This window comes from Centruroides vittatus, unplaced genomic scaffold, assembly GCF_030686945.1.
Source record: "Centruroides vittatus isolate TY-2023 unplaced genomic scaffold, ASM3068694v2 contig_1213, whole genome shotgun sequence".
Lineage (NCBI taxonomy): Eukaryota > Metazoa > Arthropoda > Arachnida > Scorpiones > Buthidae > Centruroides > Centruroides vittatus.
Window position 1 is genome coordinate 350119 of NW_027120776.1, and position 10986 is coordinate 361104.

Genomic DNA, 10986 nt, shown 5'->3' on the forward strand with positions numbered 1-10986 from the left:
TTTAACAATTCGATTGGCCTTGCGCTTAACGAAAATTAACAATGACAAGAGTAAAAATTACGTCCCAAACTAAGTGGAAGGATTTCATTCGTCGTCTCTGCGAATAAACCGCTCAACGACCCGATCAATTGTCGCGCAAATAGCGATTTGTCGGAAAATCATTGACACTAATTATGGCTTAACAATGTTCAAAAATGCATAAATATAGAAACACCGTAGTCTAACAATAAACTCGCAGAAAATAAATAAAAACTGAAAAAACACTTGAAATAAATAATTTTTAATCGCACGAACTGAAAATACAACCGTTCGCAACAATAAAATTCTGACAATTTCTTATTACAGAGTATATACAGACTTTTATTGTTGCGTTGCCACGAAATTTAATATTAAAAGTATGGGCGAATTTCGCGATTTCCGCGGACCTTTCCTTGCATATACTCGTGCATTCATGTTAACATTAATATGTAGGCAAAAACTAATATTATCGTGTTTTGTAATGATCATCTCGTATAAAGTTGAATAAAAACTTTGATTTTATGATGACCCTTACAACCGAAAAAAGAATAAACTTCTATTATAGTAAACCCAATTTTATCAACATTTGTAATTTACGCTATAATCTATTAATAAAAGTGAAGGTTTGTTAAATTAAGTGTCCGAATTTCATAGATAAAAGCTTGTACATCGTAGGAATATTTACGCTCTGAAATAAAAGGAAGATGATGAGATCTATTGAGTGACTCTACATTCCTCTTCATGATTGATTTATTTTTACGTTTAGAACGAATTATAAATCTCATTTCAGATGTGTAAAGCCATTTGTTAGAGAAAAGAGAAGAGAAAGTAGTCTACACTGGAAATTCGATATGTAATGCAAGTTGCCACCGGGCTGCTGACAGTTAGAATCGAAACACGAAGAATAGCTGATGACCCCCATTTATCAGTTACGAGTGTAACTGATAACAGAATCGTAGACACTGTTGCCCGCGCCCATTGCTTACTCTGTGTTCAAATGCACCTATCCGACTACGCAAATTGCCACCGGAAACTAACTTTCAATACAAAACAAGGAATATCCGTGGTTAACAGCTTCGTCTTATAAAGTGACGTCTGAGTACGGTGTAGACATTGATAGAAAAGTAATAATTAGTTTTACTTGTAATTGTATTTAGATGCTAATCTTACACACATACGAGCATAATTGTATACCTGATTGTTTTCTCAAATAAAAACTGTATTGTGATGTCCTCCGCCATGATTTCTTTGGAACCCACTTAAAGCGATATTTAGTGTCGGTTTAATTAAGTACAGCTGACGATATTAGCCGTTTAAGTCAGGATGTTACAATTACAATATTTCAGCTGAAAAAAAATTCGAAAAGAATTGGAATCGATAAGACGAATTGATTCGTAGAAATAACTTCAGCATGAGTAATCCAGTGGCGCAGCAGGGGATGGGCGAAGGGACCCTGTCACCTTTACAAAGTAAAAGGAAAAGAAACAATAGTGAATCTTCCAGAAGTATTTTCCTTACTAAAATTCATTTTTTCTAAATTTATATTGTGTCGTGTGTTCAGTGTTCAGTTTCTATGTCAGGTATTAATTGGCTATCAAAGAGGATGGTAATTTTATTGAATTCGCATTAAAAAGTGTTTTATCCGTTGAACTCGGCTCCCCAAGATGAAATATTGAGTGTGCCGCTGAGATAAGAATTACAACCAGGAACGTCGAAATGGGATAAATTTAGAAACACGAGGAATGTTCTGTTTTATACGTTAAAAGCGATGTCTTCGAGACTATTACCATTAATAATAATAACAGTTTTAAAATATTTTTAATTATAATATAATTTAAAATGTTTCAAAACTATTCTGTAGTATTTTTATAAATATTTATTTATTTAAAACATTACAACAACGACATTTCAGTCTTCATTCAGATTTCAAAGTGCAAAGTTCAAAGCATATTGAATGATTAATGAAATCTTTTGTTTTCGATTTTAAAGTTAATGGAGCGTAAAGTTACTTTAGTTAAGCTGATGGAAAGAGCTTTAAGAAATTTCCGCTTTAGTGGGCAACACTTTTACACCTGTGTTACTCGTTTTTGTTGTTGGGCTCTTTATATACGTTGTTTTGAACGAATAAAAATATTTAATCAGAAACGACGCATAATTGTCCCCGAGACTGTAAAATATTGGAGACAGTCGATCGAGAAAATACGATATTGCGTAAAACTGTAAACAACAACGTGAGTAGAACACGTGCTCTTTACTAATAAATCGGAAAATATTTATGTCCGAACAGAAGATTATGTGTAGAACTGCGTTTCTAATTTTTCCTATAAGCAGATTAAAATACAATTTCGTATGTGACAAACTTGATTTGACACACAGTACGTAAAATACGTATATTTTGTGGCGGCAGCCATCTAAACGTGTGTGGACGTCGCTGCTAGCTTAATTAACTTAAAGCGAAACTGTCTTTTAACAAAGAGGCTTTTCTAGTTAACGCCACCATTGTTCGTTGTTCATATACATTTCTAGAATGTTCAGTGGTACTCTTTTGTGTCTTCCCTAATGGCTTCTTCTTTTTTTTTTGTAACTCTTTCCGCCCTGCGGGCACTAAGAGGGCCTCTTATAGCAAGCTCATTATGGGTTCGGCCAGGCCCACAATGGGGCGGCCGGGTGGTGATAGACGGGGACCGACATATCCGGACGGACCACCCCCCGAAAAATTCCTGGGGATTTTTCGACTCGTCCGTATTCGATCCCGAGTCCCCCAGGGCGGCAGGCTGCTCACCTTGACCGTCGGCCATCTGGCCGCTTCCCTAATGGCTTTTGTATTGTCGATATGTTGCCTAGGGGGACAATAAACCCAGCGGGGGAAGCTGGACAGAAGGATATATACCGGTGGACCGGTAAATACGAGCCACTTGTTGAAAAGTATTCTTCGTGTGTAGGACTACGTTTGACCGGCGAAGACTGCATCGTCTCCACCATTCACCATTTTGAGACAAGAGGTATCAATTCACTTCGTTTCTTCTATATATCTCTTATATCTGTTTTCTTAGTTTTAAGATAGGCTAAGGCGTGGCGAGTTTCTGAATTATATTTTTCGCCGCAGTACGGTTTGTAACGTGGATCGCGATTCATAACTGTTGTTGAACAGTACCTAGCAAACTCGAAATTAATGTGTTTTTGACAACAGACTTTCCTGTACTTTCCCTTTGAATAGCGACAGTTTACGTAGTTCAGATTCGCAAATAAAAGCTGAATTTAATGAACAATACTCTTTATTCATTTATACATAAGAAAAGTTTAATTTTAAAATTTATGTAGGTAATTGAAATGTATTAGATATAAGCAATTTAGATAAGAAATGTTTTGTTGACGATAAGTTAATTTTCAATACACTTTTAAATTATAGAATAAAGTTGAAATGGGTTTTGAAAAGTTTCGTGGTACCTGTCCCGGACGGGAACCCTTAATGGACAGTTTCAGAAAGTTATTTTCTTTGCGCACAATGAGAACACATCCGGAGGTATGTATTTTAGTTTATTTATAAGATAATTGAAATCCCGAAAAATGTTACTAGATACAACTTAATATACAGTCAAACCTGTTTTTATGCGGGGATAGGGACCGCATTAAAAAAAAACGCATAAAAAAAATCTCACGAAACTTCACGAATGGCTGTAAATAATAGTTTTCGCGACACAATTAAAAAAATATTTTTTTTATGCGGTCAACAGGGACCGCATAAAAAAAGTCTCACATAGAAAATAACTCAAAACCGTACGAAATAGAATTTATTGACAACAGATGTCAGCACTTGACTGCATCGTCTGGTCTATCGTCTGTTTTACATATTTTTGTCCAGGTGGTGTTTTGTTGACTTAAAAAGTAAATTATTTCATTTTTCGCATATTCATGCAATAATATTACTATAATAAGTGCATTTATGCTATAATAAGTTTATTTAGCTATAATAAGTCAACGTAAGACATGACGAATCGCACGAGACTAGTCGCCAACTATACCGCACAAATTAAAAATTCGCATTAAAAAAATCGCACATAAAAAGAGCGCATAAAAACAGGTTTGACTGTATTTATTAAACTCGATATTCTAGACTTATTCCTAAACCTTTTTTAAATGATCGAAGTAAAAAGAAAACCAGTGAATTAAATGAATAGTTTGGCCGGATGGCCGAGCGGTCAAGGTGGCAGCCTACCGCTCTGGGGGACCCGGGATCGAATCCGAACGGGTCGAATAATCCCCAGGAATTTTTCGGGGGTGGTCTGTTCGGATATGTCGGGCCCCGTCCCTCACCACCCGGTCGCCCCATTGTGGGCCTGGCCGAACCCATAATGGGCCTACTAAAAGAAACCCTCTTAGTACCCACAGGGCGGAAAGAGTTAAAAAAAAAAAAAAATGAATAGTTTTTTATTTTTTTTTTTACTTTAGTCAGAATGTATGAAAGTTTTATGTAAAATATCGTTAAATTATGATGAACACATAAATATGTAATTATTGATTATATTAATCCGTTGTTTTCACAATGCAGTCATAGAAATAATTTTAGTAATTTTAAAAGTAATCGACTCTGTTTTCTTTTATCGATGAATTGTATTTGGGATTTTTTAAATAAATAACCGACGTTAATATTTTTTATTTTTATAATACAAACTGGTAATAAACAATTATCTTCTAAATCGTATCGTAGTGCCGTATATTTTCATTTATTTTTATATGATTTATTATTGAAATATTTATCATAAATTGCTTAAATAAAAGGAAACGTGAATGACTTTTTTGATTTTTTTTTACAGCTTGTTCCATTAGTTTTTATTACAGCAACCGCTGCGACAGGAATGGTCTCTTATGTTGTATATCAATTATTTTACAATTTAGATGCAAGGTACGTGACGTTTCATAAAATGTAACTGAAATAAAATTTTTTTATATTACTTGTTACGTCTCATTTCATTTTTACTTTTGACATTTTTAATTAGAAATGTATAAAATTATAAATTAAATAACATGTTTATTCTAATATAAAATTACAGATTTGTAAAAGGAGCCTGTCCGAGATGGGAATTGGTGGATCCCGAGAAACCACAGAAGGTAGGATTTTAATATGGATTTCTATTCGTATTAAAAAGTTTGATTTATTAACTATATCAAAATCAGTTTATTTAGAAAAGTCCTGTTATAGAAATAATCTTATTTTTTAAAAATAGAACAATAGGCTCTTTCCGGATTCTTCACTATTTAAATGTTGAAATTAATCTAAAAGTTAACTGTTCTGCATTTATCCTTCGACGTTTCCTGTATAATAACTACTTTATATTTAATATCAATTCTCCATTACAAAATCTACAAAGTATAAATTAGATTAACATGATTAGAAGTGTGTAAGATCAACAATTTTCCTGTTGAAGGAATAATACAAATGAAAAAAGTGTAGACACGCTTAAATTAAAAATGTCTTAATTGTATTATTATTATGACACAAAATGACTTTTTAAAACTATCTAAAAAAATAAATTCTGAGTGAAATTTAAATATAAATTTTAATTAAGCACATATACATATTTTTTCCAGCTGATTACGATCAATCAAAAATGGGAGCGAATTCCCGAATTGGATGAACTTCGCAAGATTATTGGACCTTACAAACCAAAGTAATTACATTGAAACAAATTAGAAACTCGTGAATTTTATCGACATTTGTTCGGTGTATTTTGTACAGTTGCTTCCTGAATCTTTAACTGAATAATAAATGTGTGACGTTTTAATGTTAAAATTGTATTTAATAAATTAAATGTTTTGAATGAAAGTTTGTGAATGAATTATTAAATCGACTTTTTCACAAAAATTATCTAAAGTCATTCTATAATAGTATTATAGTTTTGAATGGTAAATAAAAATTACTATAAAAATAATAAATTATAATTCATTTATAGAGCTTAAAATACAATTTAAACGTACAGTACAAGCTTTAAACATATATATTACAGTAATTTTATGTTTAAGGTGTATTTTTTCTTCTTGCTGTACTGAATATATATATATATACAGTCGAATCGCGATAAGTCGTCACCCCTCCCGAAAAAATGAATTCACTCCGCAGTGGAGTACGAACTCGCTTTTTTTCAGGAGGGGGAGTCGATTTATTTATTGATATATAATTAATATATTTAATAATATAATAATACATTAATATTATTAATATATATACATATTAAATAAAATGCCTTAACATTTTATGAATTTTTATGTATAAAATAATAACAGATAAACAAAATGAAAATATACAATCTACATCAACGTCACACCAGAATCCAATTTTTCATTTTCTCACGCTAGAGGCATTAAGAATCCTTATACATTACTTGCCGACAATTGACAATTGCGGAGATGATGTTTTCGAGGCGTTCGTGATCGTTGAAAAAGAAAGTCGAAACAGTTAAGTGTCAAAACAAACAACACTAAACAAATTTTTCAGTTTTTCATCTACAGAATAATTGTAAATGGAGAACACAATGTTTTGTAAGTCTATGCTACTGTATAAAGCACTACTGTAATATATCAATTGTAGTTTTGTGGTTTTTTTCCAACTTCGCTTTAGTCGACACATTTCCACTTTCCCTTGGGGTATCGACTTATGCGGAGTCGACTGTATATTACAATTTCCCTTGATAAGCACGGCGAAATACTTTTTAAGAGAAAGTAGAGATTACAAAATTGTGAATGTCTTTCTTGTAGTTGAGGGATGTAGCAATGTTTTACTCTTGCTAGAATGTAAAAGAATTCTTCTAACATTCCCTCTTCAGCGGGAGATTCTGGGTGAAACAATTTAGTATTGCGAATTACAGTCGAATTACAGCTCTATATAGAATTGAAACAGGAACTAATTTGCTCCGCGGTTGACTTTCTCTGACTTTATGTCCGGGGCTTTTATACTTGGTCTACTTTTACTACTGTTTTATATTTGGCGATTTTTAAGTGAATAAAGTGTTGTTGTGTGAGGTAGCGTAACGTAAGACGAGAGCAATTTGCGAAGAAGTGTATCTGCAGGAAGATATTTCCTATTGTAAGGTGACTCTTGTGTTTAGATGTCAGACGCGGACAGTAAATTCGATAAACGTCATGTGCCTGCAGTTGGTCAGGCAAAAACCCGAAACCAGCTACAATTTTAGTGGTTTTATATCCAATCAACTATTTGTGAGTAAAGTAATATGATGTTCCTGTGTTGCCTTACGTGATGAAGGAATAGGTTGACGAAATTCGAGTATTATATTTTTTATATGAAATTGAATCGACGATGTTAAAGGAGACAAATAAATGAATTTCGCTTCGTTACCTGCTGTTGAATGTGTATAAGTTGTGTATCGCAACAAATTAATAACAGCATAATAATATCAAATTAACTTTTTTGTTACGGGCTAGTAGATCAACGAGAGGTCAAACTTTTTGTATTAAAAAAATACAATTTTAAAATAGAATATGAAAAAGTTTCTGTCTTTGATATTCTTTTATAATGGCTCATTGTGTAATCTTCGTTTGACGTCTTCATACCAAACTCGGCATTCTGTCAATTTTAATGGCATGCAACGTGATAATGATGACTCATAATAATTTCATAAAAGCTAAATTAAGACTAATTTAAAATTGATCAATAACTAAGCGATTATAAATAATGCTAGTGTTCTCTGCTTTTACGTTCTGTTCGTATGTATTTTCACAAGTAAAGGGAAAATCTTTTCCACTTGTTTATTTTAGATTAAGAGGGTAAAAAGGGTAAAGGAGAAAAGGGCGGAGGAAAATTCTTTATTCTTATTTTCTTACACAAAAAATTAAATATATTGCGAAGTAACGTCAATTATATTTGATGATAAAACAAAAATAATCACTTTAATAGTAATACAATTTTTCTGCACGGTTGAATTCTAGGCTAAATATACGGTGTAACATATATAAATTTTGTTTTTACGAAACATTTTAACATATTGTAAGAAGGAAAAGGTACGTAAAATTAAAATATCATAACATCTTTGTGTTTTAAATATTTATTCCTATAGGAAATATATATATATATATTATAATGTCTATCTAAAGCATAGTACAGTACATATCATGCATGTTGGCAAAATTTTCCAGGGAAGGACGGACAAAGCTTGCAGACAAATAAATACATCAAGAAATTTTTATTACATTATCTAATTTTTGAGCGGGTTTTCACAAATAGATCATAGAATACAAGATGGCATCACAGTCTTCTATGATTATAATTTGTGGAAGTTTTTACTCGATCCTAAAGGAGGACAAATTGCTCCGTTTACCTTGTCTAAAGACGATCATGATACAGAAACTTATTGACTTCCCAAACATCCCATTCTGTAACCGAAATTAGGTAAAAGCGCATTTAGACGGGTGAGAAGATTATCCCTCTGCGTTATAAGTTAAGGTCTGGTCCGTCTCAACACAGAAAAGCAAGATACCCAGCTGTCGAAACTGTCATTTGTGCCTATTTCTCGTGTCTATTTGACTTTAATTTTTGTAGTATAAAACGTTTCGCTTTAAATTTCGCTTGCATGTTGCAATAGCGGTTAGATTAGAACTTACAGCAAAAAATAGTGAAAATATCTGACGTAACGTTTTTTCGATATAAATAACATCTACGAAGAGTTAGTTGTGCTGAGTAGCGTATTATTGGATGATGATGTTGTAAATTAGGCCTATGTAATTCTTCGTTTGCACTCAAATTAAAGCACCATCTGCTATAGTAGAAGAAATGAGCAAAGATTAAGTCGGCCGTCTTCGACCTGTTATTTTCGTTCTTTCTTCGCCCTACACCTGCACTGTTTTTACGGGGAAGGCGGCCATCTTCGACCCGTTATTTTCCTTCTTTCTTCGCCCTATACGGGCTTTATTTTTACGGGGAAGTCGGCCGTCTTTTATTCGTTATTTTTATTTTTTACTGATTCATCTCCTTATTTATCCAAGTCAGTGTATGACAGGTTATGTGAAATCATGCCATATTTTAACCACTATTTTTGTCTTGTTGATGGTTTTACATGTGCTCATGCTCCAGCAATTTTGTCAACAGCTTGTTTTACATTGAGATCTTTTTCTAGACATAGTTATCAATGTTGCAGAAAATGATCCTCAAAAGTCTGCTTCAGTATTTATCCTGCACAGTGTGAACTATTCCAAGATAGACTATAGAATAGAGGTAATTTACATGTTTTCCAGATGCAGTGGCGTAGCGTGGGTGTCAGCCACCCGGGGCGGAAGAAAATTTTGCCGACCCCTTATTTAGGTATCTCAATTTAAAAGACTAAAATATACAGTAATTCTAAAGAACTTTTCGGCAAGAACAATCATCATTATTGTGTATTGTACAGGTTCAAATTTTTACAAGATATTATTATTTATTGAGAAATTTTGCCGCCCCTAAAAGTTCCGCCCGGGCGGGCCGCCCCTGCCGCCCCCACTACGCTACGCCACTGACCCCAATAATATTCCATATAAAAACAATTTGATAGGTTTGCATCCGATGGAGCTAATGTTATGATGGGAAGTCATCATTCTTTGATGACACTATAAAAAATGATGTACCTAATTTATATATTATAAAATGTATATGCCCTTCGTTTCACTTGTGCGCATCATATCCGTGTCACAAATTACCTAGGTACTGTACAGTACCTACTTAATTAGTAAATTATTATTTTTTTATGTAAGTGTTCTGTGTTAGCTAAACGTTTTTATTGTTTTTTTATTGTTTTATAGTTTATAATAATATAAATGACGGGAAAAAAATGTTATTGTTTATGTGCAATCCCTTCTCTGCCGCAAAAAGTCGATCTACCGAAAACTACCGAAATCTACCGAAAATTGCCTAAGGAATCTACCGATGGCAAGCAAATTGGCGTGGCAACATTTTTTCAAAGACTTATCCTACTAAGAAAAATCGGTTAATGTTACCCTAGGTATACAAAATGGCGGCTCCGATTCCAGCAATCAGAAGACAGGGAACAGTGGGGACGCGCGTTCTAACCTAACCTATTTTAATAAATTACCAGAATTATTAGTAACCAAATTATTAGAATAGGGTAGGATATTTTAGAACGTGCGTTCGTCTCCGATTCCAGCAATCAGAAGAACGTGCCTGTTCTTCTGATTGCTGGAATCGGAGACGAGCCGCCATTTTGTATACCTAGGGTAACATTAACCGAAAAAATTCTACCGCACGATCCCGACAATAGAAATGTATAAAATTCAAAAGTTATTATCTTTCAGATCATCAAAGTTAAGCTGTTTGCCAATTTATAATATAATTAAAAATATAAAAATTTTTAATAATAAAATTTCGTCACAGATGGCACTACACGCGCAAAGTTTCAAAAGTTGCCGCGAAAGTTAAGCAACACGTTGCTGGCACGTTTTTTTTTTTAAGTTGTTAAAATTCGTTACGTTTACTCTGTAAATCACGAACAATATGGCGAATTGTAATTAATCGGAGTGGAAGTCAAAGTTGACTACAGTGTTATCTTGTATATCGGTTGACGGACTTTGAGCTTTGAAAATTTTATCATTATTAGTAAAGAGTAATAGGTAAGTCATTAGCTTAGAATAGAACGTTTAATAACGATATATGAGGCCTTAGGCATGATGGAGGCCTCTCGAGGTAGTTGGGCCGCCTTCTAAAGCCTTAAAAATTAAGCTAATAAAACAGTTCACACACTATCAAAAGAAAATTTAATTTATATTAATTTATATCATTTTCTTTATATAAATGACTAAATTTTGGGACCTCCTGTGCCCTAGGCTTAGCTCAAATGATCTTACTAGGCATATCATACTATATTAGTAAAATGAAATTATGTTGAGACTGTATTATATATTAAAATGTATATATTATGTTTATGTAAATTCTTGTGATATATGAAAACTATTTTTTAATCTATTTAGGTT